Here is a 12,578-nt window from a genome sequence, read left to right on the forward strand (position 1 = left end):
AGGTTATGATCTCACAGTTCATGAATTTGAGCCCTGTGTTGGGCTCTGTGTTGACAGCTTGGAGCCTGGAGCCCGCTTGGGATTCTGTGTCTCCCTCTCTCTCTGCCCCACCCCCGCTCATGTCTGTCTCTTTATATATTTTAATATATAAAATACATTGTCCTGAGAGCAAACCTGAGGTTTCTGGGTCAGAAGCAGAGTTGTTACAACTGCATGGGTTCCTCACATTGTACACTCCCCTTTCGGGGCAATGTAATGAAAGTCAGATGTCACCTACATGTCATCTACAGGTCTATGACACATTCTGAGTTAATTTTGGAGTTTGGTGTAAGGTGTGGATTAAAGTTCTTATCTTTTGAAATGGACATTCAATTGTTTCAGCACCATTTGTGGAAAAGACTATAGTTTCTCTACTGAATTGCCTTTGTGCCATTGTGAAGAACTCAGTTGTTCATATATGTGCGGACCTATTTCTGGATTCTCTAGTCTTTTCTACTGATTTATAGGTTTATCTTTTTACCAGTACAATACTATATTATTGTAGCTTTAAAATAAAACTTGAAATTGAATAGTGTCAGTTATACAACTTTGCTTTTCTCTCCCAAAGTTGTTTTGTCCTTTGAATTTTCCATGTAAATTTTAGAATCAGCTTGTCATTTTCTATAAAAACATTGCTGGGATTTTGATTGAGATTGCATTGAATCTATAGATCAATTTGGGGAGAGCTGACATTTAACAATATTAAGACTTATTTAATTCATTTAGTTCTTTAATTTTTCTCAGCAACATTTTACAGTTTTCAGTATTCAGGCCTGGCATAGTTTTGTCAGATTTACCCTTAAGAATGTCATTTTTTTGGTGCTACAATGAATGGTATTATTTTTAAATTTAAATTTTTGGTTGTCACCAGGATACAGAAACATGACTGAGTTTTTGCAGACTGTATTCTGCAAATCTTCCTGAAAGTCACTTATTAGTTTATTGGCTTTGCTGCAGATTTCATCAGGTTTTCTACCTGAACAATTATATTGTCCCAAATAAAATTAGTTTTCCTTTTTCCTTTTAAATCCAGTTGCCTTATTTATTTATTTATTTATTTATTTATTTATTTATTTTTGCTTTATTGCATCAATTAGAACTTCTAGGATAAGTTTGAATACAAGTCATGAGAATGTACATACTTGCTTTGTTCTTAGGAGGAGATATGTTTTTATATATTTACCCATTACTTACCAGTTCCAGCACTCCCTTTCTCCTTTGTGTAGATATATATTTCTACTTGTTATTTTTCTTCTGCCTGAAGGACTTTCTTTAGTCTAGATCTGCTGCTGATGAATTACTGCAGCATTTGTATGTAAACAAAACATCTTTATTTTGCCTTTATTATGTAATGATTTTTTTTCTGAGTTCGGAATTCTAGGTTGCACATGTTTTTTATCCTTTTACTTTATTATATTTTCTTATCCCTTTACTTTAAATGTTTTCCCAATGTCTTCTCACTTCCATTGTTTCTTATAAGAAATCAGCTGTAATCCTTACTGTTCTTCTCTACCTAACATATCTTTTTTTTCCCTCTGACCAATTTTAAGATTTTCACTTTATCCTGACTTTGAGCAATCTTATTTGATGTGCTTCGTTCTGAAAATTTTTTTCTAAGATCTGTGGATTTATAGGTTTTGCCAGATATGCAACATTTTCAGCCATTTTCAACTTCAAATATTTTTTTGTCCACCTCCTTTTTTTCCATTTCTGTCCTTCAGGGACTCTAATTTTATAATACTAGGTTTCTTAAAGATATCCCACAGCCTACTGAAGGTCTTTTTGTTTTTTAACTTTCCTTTTTCTCTGTGCCTTTTTATTTAGATCATTCCTATTACTATGTCTTTAAGTCACTAATCTTTTTTTTTTATTATTAATTTATTGTTTTAATTTACATCCAAGTTAGCATGTGGTGCAACAACGATTTCAGGAGTAGATTCCTTAATGCCCATTACCCATTTATCCCACCCCCCTCTCCCACAACCCCTCCAGCAACCCTCTGTTTGTTCTCCATATTTAAGAGTCTCTTATGTTTTGTCCCCCTCCGTGTTTTTATATTATTTTTGCTTCCCTTCCATTATGTTCATCTGTTTTGTATCATAAAGTCCTCATATGAGTGAAGTCATATGATATTTGTCTTTCCCTGACTAATTTCGCTAATCTTTTTTTATATAATGTCTGTTCTGCCACAGGCTCCACCCAGTGTATTTTTCATCTCAGCTATGTCTTTGGCAATGAAGCTTATGAGGGAAGGAACATTACTTATCAGGTGGACATCAGTGTCCTAAAGAACTTTTACAAAATGAGTATTTGGCAGTTCTTCTCTTTATGCATTTGCTGACCTTCCCTTCTTTCATTTCTAATTTTTATCCAAGGTACACATACATGGTTTAATATACAAGATAGATAATTAAAGTATATGTGTTAGTTAGAATTAGTTTCAGCTGCATTTAGCAAAAACCCAAAATGACAATGTCTTAAATATATAAGGTTTATTCTCCCTTAGTAAAAGCTATTTAGTGCTAGATAGTCCAGAGCTTGTTTGACAGTGTCTGAGATTATCAGAAACATAATCTCATTCTAGCTTTCTGCTTCTCTGTCCTCAGTCACAGTAAGCTCCAGGCTTTCATGTCTGCATTCCAGGCAGCAGAAAGAAAAAAAGAAGAAGGATAAAAGGCATGTCATACTCAACAACTTCTGCTTACATCTCATTGGACAGAATGAAGTCACATTGCTAGATCTAGCTGTAAGTGTCATTGAGAAGCATGCCATTTTATCTGGGCATACTGCTCTCCTGAATAAATATAGTCTTCTATTACCAAGAAAAAAACGGGGAAAATGGTAGGCAACAACATTTCTGTCCAAATTTCTAAGAAGAACTATGTCCTCTGGGCCATCTTCCTTCTCACCCCAATTCCCACTTCCTAGAGGCAAACTGTTTTCAGCTATTTCATCTGTTTTCCCTAGAATTCAGGCAAACATTCACATTCAGGCAAAAACAACAACATTGTGCTGCTAAGTATTTTTTTGTTTTAAATACTATCTATTTATTTTATTATGGAAAATGAGAAATTTACCTCTCTTGTATACTTATGCCTACACCACTACCACTTCTCTTCACTCATTCTTCCAACATAATTATGTCATAATTTTATTCACTCTATGCTCAATGTTTATATTATTAGGGCCATGTTAATATGATTCAAAGCTGTGTTATGTAGTATATTACAGTTACATATTCTTTTTAAAATTTTTAATTTTCACCGAATGATTTTTTCCTTTGCTTAGTTTTGTATGTCCTTAATTTATTCCTAAGATTTTACGTGTAAATTGCATCTCAATTCAGCCAAACATGTATTTGTTTATCAGTTTCATCTTTCTTTTAGAGACTTGCTTCTGGAACTCACTGTTTCCTCTTCTGATCCTGGATGGTTGTTCCTTGGTCCTGATACACAACTGTACTCCTGAACAATCCTATTATCATCACCCTGGGATTCCCTCTACCTTATGAATGTGTAGGAGGAGCTCTATTTCCTTATTCCCATGATATGTCTTCTTTCTTGGTTTATTTCCTTGTTTTGATAAGGCACATTTTCTAGTAGTTTCTTGAGAAAGGATATATTGGGAGTACATACTTGAGATGAATATCTGACAGCATATTTGTTCTAACCTCATATGTGATTGATAATTTGGATGGACTTAAAATTCCAGGTTGGAAATAATTTCCTTCAGAATTTTTTTCTCTTCTTCACTTAGACTTTTAAAGACATTGTTCCATTCTCATTTTCAATGTTACCATTGAGAACTTCTATGCCATTCTGCTTCTCAGTCCTTTTATGTCATCTGTGTTTTTTTCTCTTTTGATGCTTTTTGGATCTTCTCTTTATTCCTAGTGTTCTTAAATTTCATGACAATGCCTCTATATATGGGTCTTTTTTTTTATCTCTCCAGCTGGGTATTCCACTGACTATCTCAATCTGAAAATTTATATCTTGCAGTTATGGATAAAAATTTTGAATTATTTTTCTAGTAATTTCCCTCTGTTCTCTCTCTTCAGGGCTCCTACTATGCAGATATTGCATGTCCTAAATTGATCTTCTCTCTCAATGTCTTTGTTATTGTGAGATTATTCTCTTAGTACATTTTCTTTCATTTTTATATAATTTCAAGATGTAGTAATAAATGCATGTGTCCAGTTCTCTGAATTTAACTGGAACCTTCCAACGCCTTTTCAGATACTTTTATTTTATTGTGGGTAGGAACGGTTTTGTAAAAATCCATATGGTCTCTCTGAGATGATAGCCAGATTTCCTTTTGTTGGTCTGATTCTCCCACCTATCAAACTTTGCTTCAGGATGTTTGCACAAAGCAGAAACAAAGGCAAGTGAATGAAAGTATAGCAGGACCAGGTGCAAGCCCCTTGGGCATGTTATTCACTCTCTCTCTTGTAAGGCTTATTCATTTCAGAAATAAGAGACAATAATGTCCCCCCCCCCCCCGCTTTTTATAGCTCAGAGTTGTTGTGATAATTGAATGAGGGCATGTAAATGAAGATTATTGGAAAGATACATAGTGGTATATTAATATAAAAGATTATAACTCTAAGAAAGGAACACAGAACCTCCTAATGAACACTTGATTAGAACTTCTTGATGTTTTTGACCAGAGAAAATGAAATAAAGCAAGAATAGAAGAAGTAAGAATCAGGTAAGAGACTATTCAAGTCCGCAGAGGAAGCTCTGGACAGTGGATGGAGCAGAGGCCTTTGAGACAGACAAACAGACAGGGTTCATATCCTGATTTCAGAACTTATTTGGGCCAACCATTAAGTGTCTTTGTCTGCAAAATGAGGAAGATAACATCTACCTTGTCGTGTTGCTGTATGAAACAGATTTATAGAGATAAAAATAAATGTAAAGGCCTCTGGAACATAGCTGGCATTTAATAAATAGTAGCAATAATCAGTGGTTAGGGGCTTGCTGGTTCTGGAGCTAGGTTGTCTGGGTTTTGTCTAATCTTACCTTCTATGAGTTGTGTGATCTGGGGCAAATTCAGCTCAACAATTCTGGGCCTATTTCCTTATCTTTAAGATAGGATAGTAACAGTAACCACCTTATATGGTGGTTATAAATATTAAATAAGTTAGTCAATGGAAAATGTCTGGAGCCCTGGCACATAATCACCACTCAATAAATACAGGTATTATTATTTTTATTAGCCACTAAACAACAAAGCAACTATTTCAACCATGCATTGAGTCATCATTTGGAGTCCAAATAAAGTCACAGATGTAATTTAATTTGTGTGCTAAAATAAATTTGCACATAATAAATAAATAGAGATTACTTGTTCTGGTACCAGGTGGCTCATTATCTAAAGGACCTCCAGTCTTGTGTCTCTGGTCCCAAATGTACTTAAGCCAGGGGTGGCTTGAAGACATTCTGATGTCAGGGCTCTGGGCCAAGTCCTAATTTTTTACTGAAAAGTAGACTCCCTAAATTGGGAAATAACAAGTCAAAAATAGATGAATTATCTCCTGAACAGCCTTCCTTCATGGGCATCCCTGGGGAGATTCAGACATCAGGGTCTTTCCGTCGAATTCAAAATCTGAGAACTTAATAGAACTTATTGAACTTTGCCCTCTTGACTTCAAATATTCCAATGCTAGTTGCCTACTCCAGCCAATGATTAGATGGACTGTGGGGACCCCGTAAGCTGCTCACCAGCCCCAACTTTACCCTGGCTTGCTTTTGACTCCAGACTTCCTCTTGGCCTGTGACTGCCAGCTTCATACTCTGGCATGGTTCCAAATTATAAGGATGGCAGCCTTGCCCAAGTGCTCAAAGAATATTTGCTGAATGAATAACTAAGCAGTGGGGGCTAATAGAGTGAATATGTCTGTATCCATATCATAGCATATATATGAAACATAAAGGTAATATGTAGCTTATATATATTTTTATATTTATTTAAATCCAAGTTAGTTAACATATATGTAGCTTATATTTTTAAAGGTAATGTCTAGTGTTTGATGCCCTTCCCTGGCTCATGTACTTACTTTGTAGTGGTTTAGTGTTTGTGACTCCTCTAAAAGACTGTGAATCTCTCAAAGGTGGGGGACTTATTTTTTCTCGTCTGTAATATTTGAGGAATGGATGAATGAATGAATCTATCCATTCAGCAAGTATCCGTTGAGCTCGGAGCAGTAATCTGGAGATACAGGAGATACAGCAGAGCAGTGCTCAAGACAGAAGAGGTCTGTGATCTCATGGAGCTTACATTTTGGAGGAGGAGACAACTCATACGTGAGGAAGTGAACAAGATAATTTCAGAGAGTGAATGCAATAAACCCCTCATAAATTCCACCGATGCAAATTTCTTTGGTATTTTTTTTATAAGGAAAATGTAGTGTGTAATTTGACCCTGAGTGCCTTCTCTGTGCATCAGATCTCCACAGAGGGAGGGCACATAGACTGCAAAGATTTCTCTAAATTACTAAACTGTAATGATCTGGTCCTCCAAAATGAGACAAGCTGCAGCACTGCTTAAGTGTTTTAGCTTGGCCTGCAATTTGCTAATCAGAGGCTAGAGGTGACGTGCCATAAAACTACACAGGCTTTTAACTGATAGGTTTACAGAAGGTTCAGCAGCAAATCTGGGCTCTGTAATTGGAAGTTTAAAGGCACAAATCTCAGGTCATTTAAATAAAAAAGCTCAATATTCCTCCCACCTTCTCCCTCTTCAAAAAACTGAAGGAAACGTCTCTGTCAGAAATAATCTGATGCTGGTTTGTAACTGCAAATGAAGGAAAAATGGATGACTATTGACAACTAACTCCTTACCCGTAGCATTTTTAACTTATAAGTGTATATGAGAAAAATTATTTCTTAAAAACATGATAAACAGATTTTGAAAATATTGTTCTATGCATCTAAGTGATAATAGGAAAACAAACTTAAATAGCCTAGACCAAATTTCACCCTTTGATACACACAGATAACTCTGGCTGAGATGATTATACAAAAGTGAGGGCTGTACTTGGACCTCAGAATACTATGTGTTTTCCCAAGAGAAGAAGGTGGTCTTAAGCATGTCTGAATGGTTCTGTATCCACATGTAGTGTTTGTGTGTGTAGTGTTTCTGTGTCTCTATGCACTGCCTATGAAACGTTTCAAGAACTAGGTAGAAATTAGAGCTAAAAGGTTGAGGACTCACCTCCTTTTTGCTAAATGATCTCTACTGTGGCTCTCAGAAAAGCTTGTTTTAGTGGTTTATGTGTATACACGTGCAGGTGGAGATTCTCTTCTGATTCCCTGATTAGTTAGTAATCTGTAGGTGGCCAAGAGGTGGGATAGATAGGAAGTGGGGCCATGAAACAGAAATGTCAGCAACCAGGGTACATTCCACCGGTACTTCCCTCCACCAGCATTGCCTAGTTTTCTTTCTGATCCCTGTTCTGTAGACAGCTACAGAACAAGGAGTGGTTCTATGAAGCCAAGGAATGGGCAGAAGGAAAATAAGATCTACGGCTTTTCTTCTAGTCCTATTCCTCGTGTTTAAATTAAAGCATTAAAGCTTCAGAACCTTGGAATGAAAAGCATTGACATTAGTGGGAAGGGGTCTATCTTTAAGTTTGTATTAAGTCAACTCTATAACATGATAAAAATAAATTACATATTTCATCCTAAGCATACATGAAAAAAGTGAGAATAAATTATTCCAAAGAGATTACTCCTTAGAAAAGAGCTATTATACAACTTCTACTCTTGCTCTAGTAATTCACTTAGATTTATATTCAGAATGTGATCAGAACACATTAATCCAAGCAAGATACCACCCAAGAATTTCAGTTATTAGTTACTCTCCTCTTATAATTACACATGCATTTTCAAAGGAAGCACATGCATGCAAATAGACAGACAGACACACGAACACATGATGCTCCGTCTCATACAGTGCAATCACTTTTGACAAGCTCATTTCTAGTAGGTGCCCAGTCATTGGGTTTCACAGCTTAGCTATTCATCGACAGACAGGGTGTCTGTGTTTTCCCCCATGCACTTCCAGTTTGTAGAATAGTGCCAGACTGGCATCTTGTCTTGTGACTTGATAACAGATTCCATTAATAGCGCATCCAGTGGTACTAACATGCAGTCCCTCTCAGCTGGGAGAATCTGGCAATCAGTGCCAGCCTGAAGAATTGTAAGTGTTGGGGCGTGCACGTGCCAGGTCATGCATAAGAGGGCAACTGTGAATTCACACCCTCTGTGTGCACAAGGAATTATAAAAGGGGAGCTTTGCAACTAAAAAGATGAGGGAAGATTATGGGTAAAGACTTTCCTGATATTTACCATCCTCACTTTGTGAAATCTGAGGTGAAACAAAATCCCCATTGTTTCACTGGGTTGGGACCAGGCCTAGCTCTGTGCTCTATTTATCCCCCAACACATTGCTAGTTCTCAGTGATTATCATTATCATTATTAATGATGGTAATAATTGACAACATGGTAAGTAACTTGAAAAGAGCTAGTTTCCTGAAGAAAAAAAATAAGTCACTGTAATAATGGCTCTTTTACGCGGTAATAAATAGCACATTTGTGTCTTGGTATTTTAAATTATGTCTTTGTTTGCTGAGGCTGGAGGGCATAGGGTGCAGTTTTGAAATCCAATAAATGAACAAATGAATTAGCATTAGGAAAAGGGTACATGTTAATCAAAACCAGCCATTTGGACTTCGGGTCCTTAATTGCACGTACATTTTCTGTTTCACTTCTCTCTTTCTTTCTAAACACCACTTCAGTTTGGGATTTGTAGAACTGGCCTTATCCATAAGAGAAAGAGAATGTTGCTTACTGGGTGCTGAGGTTTTAGGCTATGACACATGAAATAACTCCTTCTGAAGGAAATACTCCGTAGTACAGGTAAAGCTTAAAATGTAAATGTACTAAAAGGAAGGACTTAAAAGAAAATGGGAAGCTCCCGATTCACCCATCATTTCTCCCCAGCTTTGATCAGTTAATAGTAGAAGAAAGAAGATAGACCTAGATAATCAGCCGCCCCAAAAACAGAAGGTTAGTATCTTTTTTTCCCCAGAAGACTTGCCAAAGATTCTGCTCAATAGTCTGATTGAGAAAAATATATGTGTTTTCCTCCTACCTGTATCTTGAAACATTTTTCTGTATTTTCCTGTAAGGTAAATATATTTACCTTGGTAAATAATTTCAATTAAATTGGAATTAAGAGAAAATAACATTTCCTTCCATGTGCAATGACAGCTCAAGCCTTTACACCTCTACTCTTTCTGTGATTTACAATGACATCTAATACTGGAATAAAAACTCAACATGATCTATGGAACTTGAAGTACATTTCTTTTAGAAATGGTTTGGCATGAATGTATTTGTGCAACCGAACTCATTTGTTTAAAAAGATGGCAGAGTAGATTTTTACCTAGAAAACCCCTTGGAATTCCAAATACATAGTCTTGGGGGTATGGATTTATTTTTGGAGTCTGATAGAAAAAGATAGGAACCCATTTCAACGAAGAAAGCCTTTCTTGAAATATCAGCTTTGGTAGATAAAGTGTCAACTTGGTGGAAGTAATAATAATAAAGATGATAATATCTCATTGAGAAACAGATTGAGCAACATTTCATCCCCTTTTTTCCACAGAACACCAGTGGCCGGCTGTACTGTGTCTACAGATTATGAATTTACATTGCTCCCTGATGCCTCATTTCCTAGGGCTCCTTTACTTAAGGCCCTAAAGCACACACATACTTGGAGAGGCATTGTTCCATCGCCTGCTTTCAAGCTTTGTCATGAATTCCCCATTTCCTTTACCCATGCAATTGGAAAACTTACAGTTTAAGACTGAATTCCACCTTGGTCCACCATAGGCTTCATTTCTTCTCAGAGCCACTGAATAGTTTTTGAGTATGCAGACGTCTCTTTTCTAGGTCTCCTGCATTGTTCTGGCTGAGCTAGAAACTTCATGTGGCTTCTGCCTCCAACTTCTTCTGTGCCACTCCAGTGAGTCAGAACATCCTACTCTTTGTGTGAGAGTCCTCTGTGCTTCCCAGTACTATATGATGCCCAGTTGACACACTCCTCACACGGTACTTGTGATAGTTTCCTGGGGCCACTGTCAAAAATCACAATAAACTGGGTGGTTTTGAACCACAGAAACTTTTTCCTATACAGTCCTGAAGGCCAGAAGTCCCAAATCAAGGTGTTGGCAGAGTTGGTTCAGAAACACTGGGTGTTCTGAAGGAGAATCGGTTCCACGTCTGTCTCCAAGGTTCTAGTGGTTTCCAGAAATCCTTGGTCTTCTTGGCTTGTGGCGCCAAAACTCCAATCTTTGTTTAGTTCTTTACATGGCGTCCTCTCCCATATGCTCTTCTTTGTAAAAGGACACCAGTCCCACTGGATTAAGGCATCAGAAGGGAAAAATGATTTTCTCTCACTGTTCTGAGTTCTCAGCAGAGACTGCTTAATAAAAGACAGGTTCACAGGAGGAAGGCAAACAGAAGTTTCTTATATAGACTTCATGTATACATGGGAGATAGCTAGAGAAAAAATGAGTAACTCCATGAGGTGGCTTAGAATGCAGCATTAAATACCATCTTAACAGACAAAAGAGAAGGCTGATATTGATCTCTTAGGGGAGAGTCAGGGGTTTTTAGTGAACGAGCCCTTAGAGGCATAGATGGGAGGTATGGTAGTTCGTGACAAAGTTTGTCTGGGTGTGATGTCCACTTTTTGTGTCTCCTATGATGAGAGTCAATTTTCTCTGGTTCATGCAACTCCCGGGGGGGGATTTATGGCTATTGAGTCTCTTCTGGAGGATTCATCTTTAGGTAGATAAAGGGAATTCAGAGAAAGCTTCTCTGTGCATTTGCTCTTTTTTTCGAGTGCCTGTGGCTTAAAATAATCAATATAACAAACCAAAGTGGCATACTTTGAAGTGGCATGTCTTGAACTCCTGTAGTCATATTTTGGGGTGGCATATTCTGCTACCCTTCACCTGATTACATCTGCAAAGATCTTATTTTCAAATAAGGTTTCATTCTGAGGCACTGGTGGTTAAGACTTCAACTTATCTTACTGGGGGACACAATTCAACTTACAGCAGTATTATAATTTGTGTTTATATGACCACCTTTTCCTACTTTATTGTGAGCTCCTTGAAGACAGTTCCATGTCGACTGCATCAATCCCAGCACCTGATGCATTGTGGTGCTCAATAAATAATAACTGATTAATAAGTAAGCAAACTTACGGATTCACAATCACTGAGTTAGGGATTGGGGAAATGTTGCTACTTGATAGAAAAGGGCCCCTGATTCCTGCTTGAGGTGTCTAGAATTCATTATCCTGCAAAACATTGACTGGAGTGGGTACAAACACGACAGTTCACTTTGTAAAACTACTTTCAATATTTCAATAAACCTGACAGAAATGGTACCTGTATCCACAGAAAGCCTGTGCACACTAACCAATATGCCTTCTGTGCCTAAGGACACTGCTGGGTTAATTTGCAGGAGCCCAGGGCTAACTTGGGTGAACTTTTCCAGAGCCCCAAAGAGAAATTGGAGCAAGAGTTTTTATTTGCCCTTGGTGTTACTTTTATTATACTCATTTATCTACAGTAACTACCCTCCTCGGGTTTAAAGCTGGTCTATTGATTCTCTCTCCTTTTCTCTTTCTCTCCACTCTCGGAGTCTTTCCCAGGCTTTTGCTTTTTTGTTCCTGTTTTTTACTCCCTTACACTACATCCTCTCCATATTGAACAACAAACCTCACCAGCTTTTCTGTCACAGGGAGAAAGGGATAGCTTCTCACCACAACAGAAGAGCTCCACTACTGGCCCTTAATGAAGTGGATATTAGAGGACTTTGGAAAATCTTTTCAGCACAAATGCCTGGCTACTGAAGCTATTGTTTTACTGCATAATCCTACTTTGCATGTTAGAAGTGAATACCACCCTATAAGAAATTCTAATCTCCCCAATGGCAGATGGACACCTTGGGTCTGCCGTACAAAAGCAAACAGGAAAAGCTAATTAAATAATTTTCAAAATATCACTTCTAATATACTAAGTAATTACAAGTTACTTAGTGACAAGTGCCAAAGAAGAAATCAACTGGGTGATGATATAGTGAGAGTAACTTAGTGGGGAGTTCACAGAGGGCTTTCCAGCCCATCAAACAGCTTTGAAAGGGGTTTAGGAGTTCAGAGTATGCCATCCCAGAATATGCCACTCTGGCATAAGGATTATTTTGAGCTGAAGGCATTAAAGAAGAAAAAAAAAGCAGGCACAAAAGACCTCTCTGCCCTCTCCCTCTCTGTCAGGAAGGGTAAGATGATTCTGAATCACTGGAGACAATTCTAGACTCTTACAAATCCTAAATCCAGAGATGGCAGGCACCAGAGGAATCTATACAACAAACCTTGCCAGAACAACGCTTATCTTCCATTAGTGTCTCCATATATTTACCTTCCCACAGTTGGCCACCCCTAAAAGCCTGAAGCCCTT

The sequence above is a fragment of the Panthera onca genome, chromosome B1, assembly GCF_046562875.1.
Source record: "Panthera onca isolate mPanOnc1 chromosome B1, mPanOnc1 haplotype 2, whole genome shotgun sequence".
NCBI classification, from domain to species: Eukaryota; Metazoa; Chordata; class Mammalia; order Carnivora; family Felidae; genus Panthera; species Panthera onca.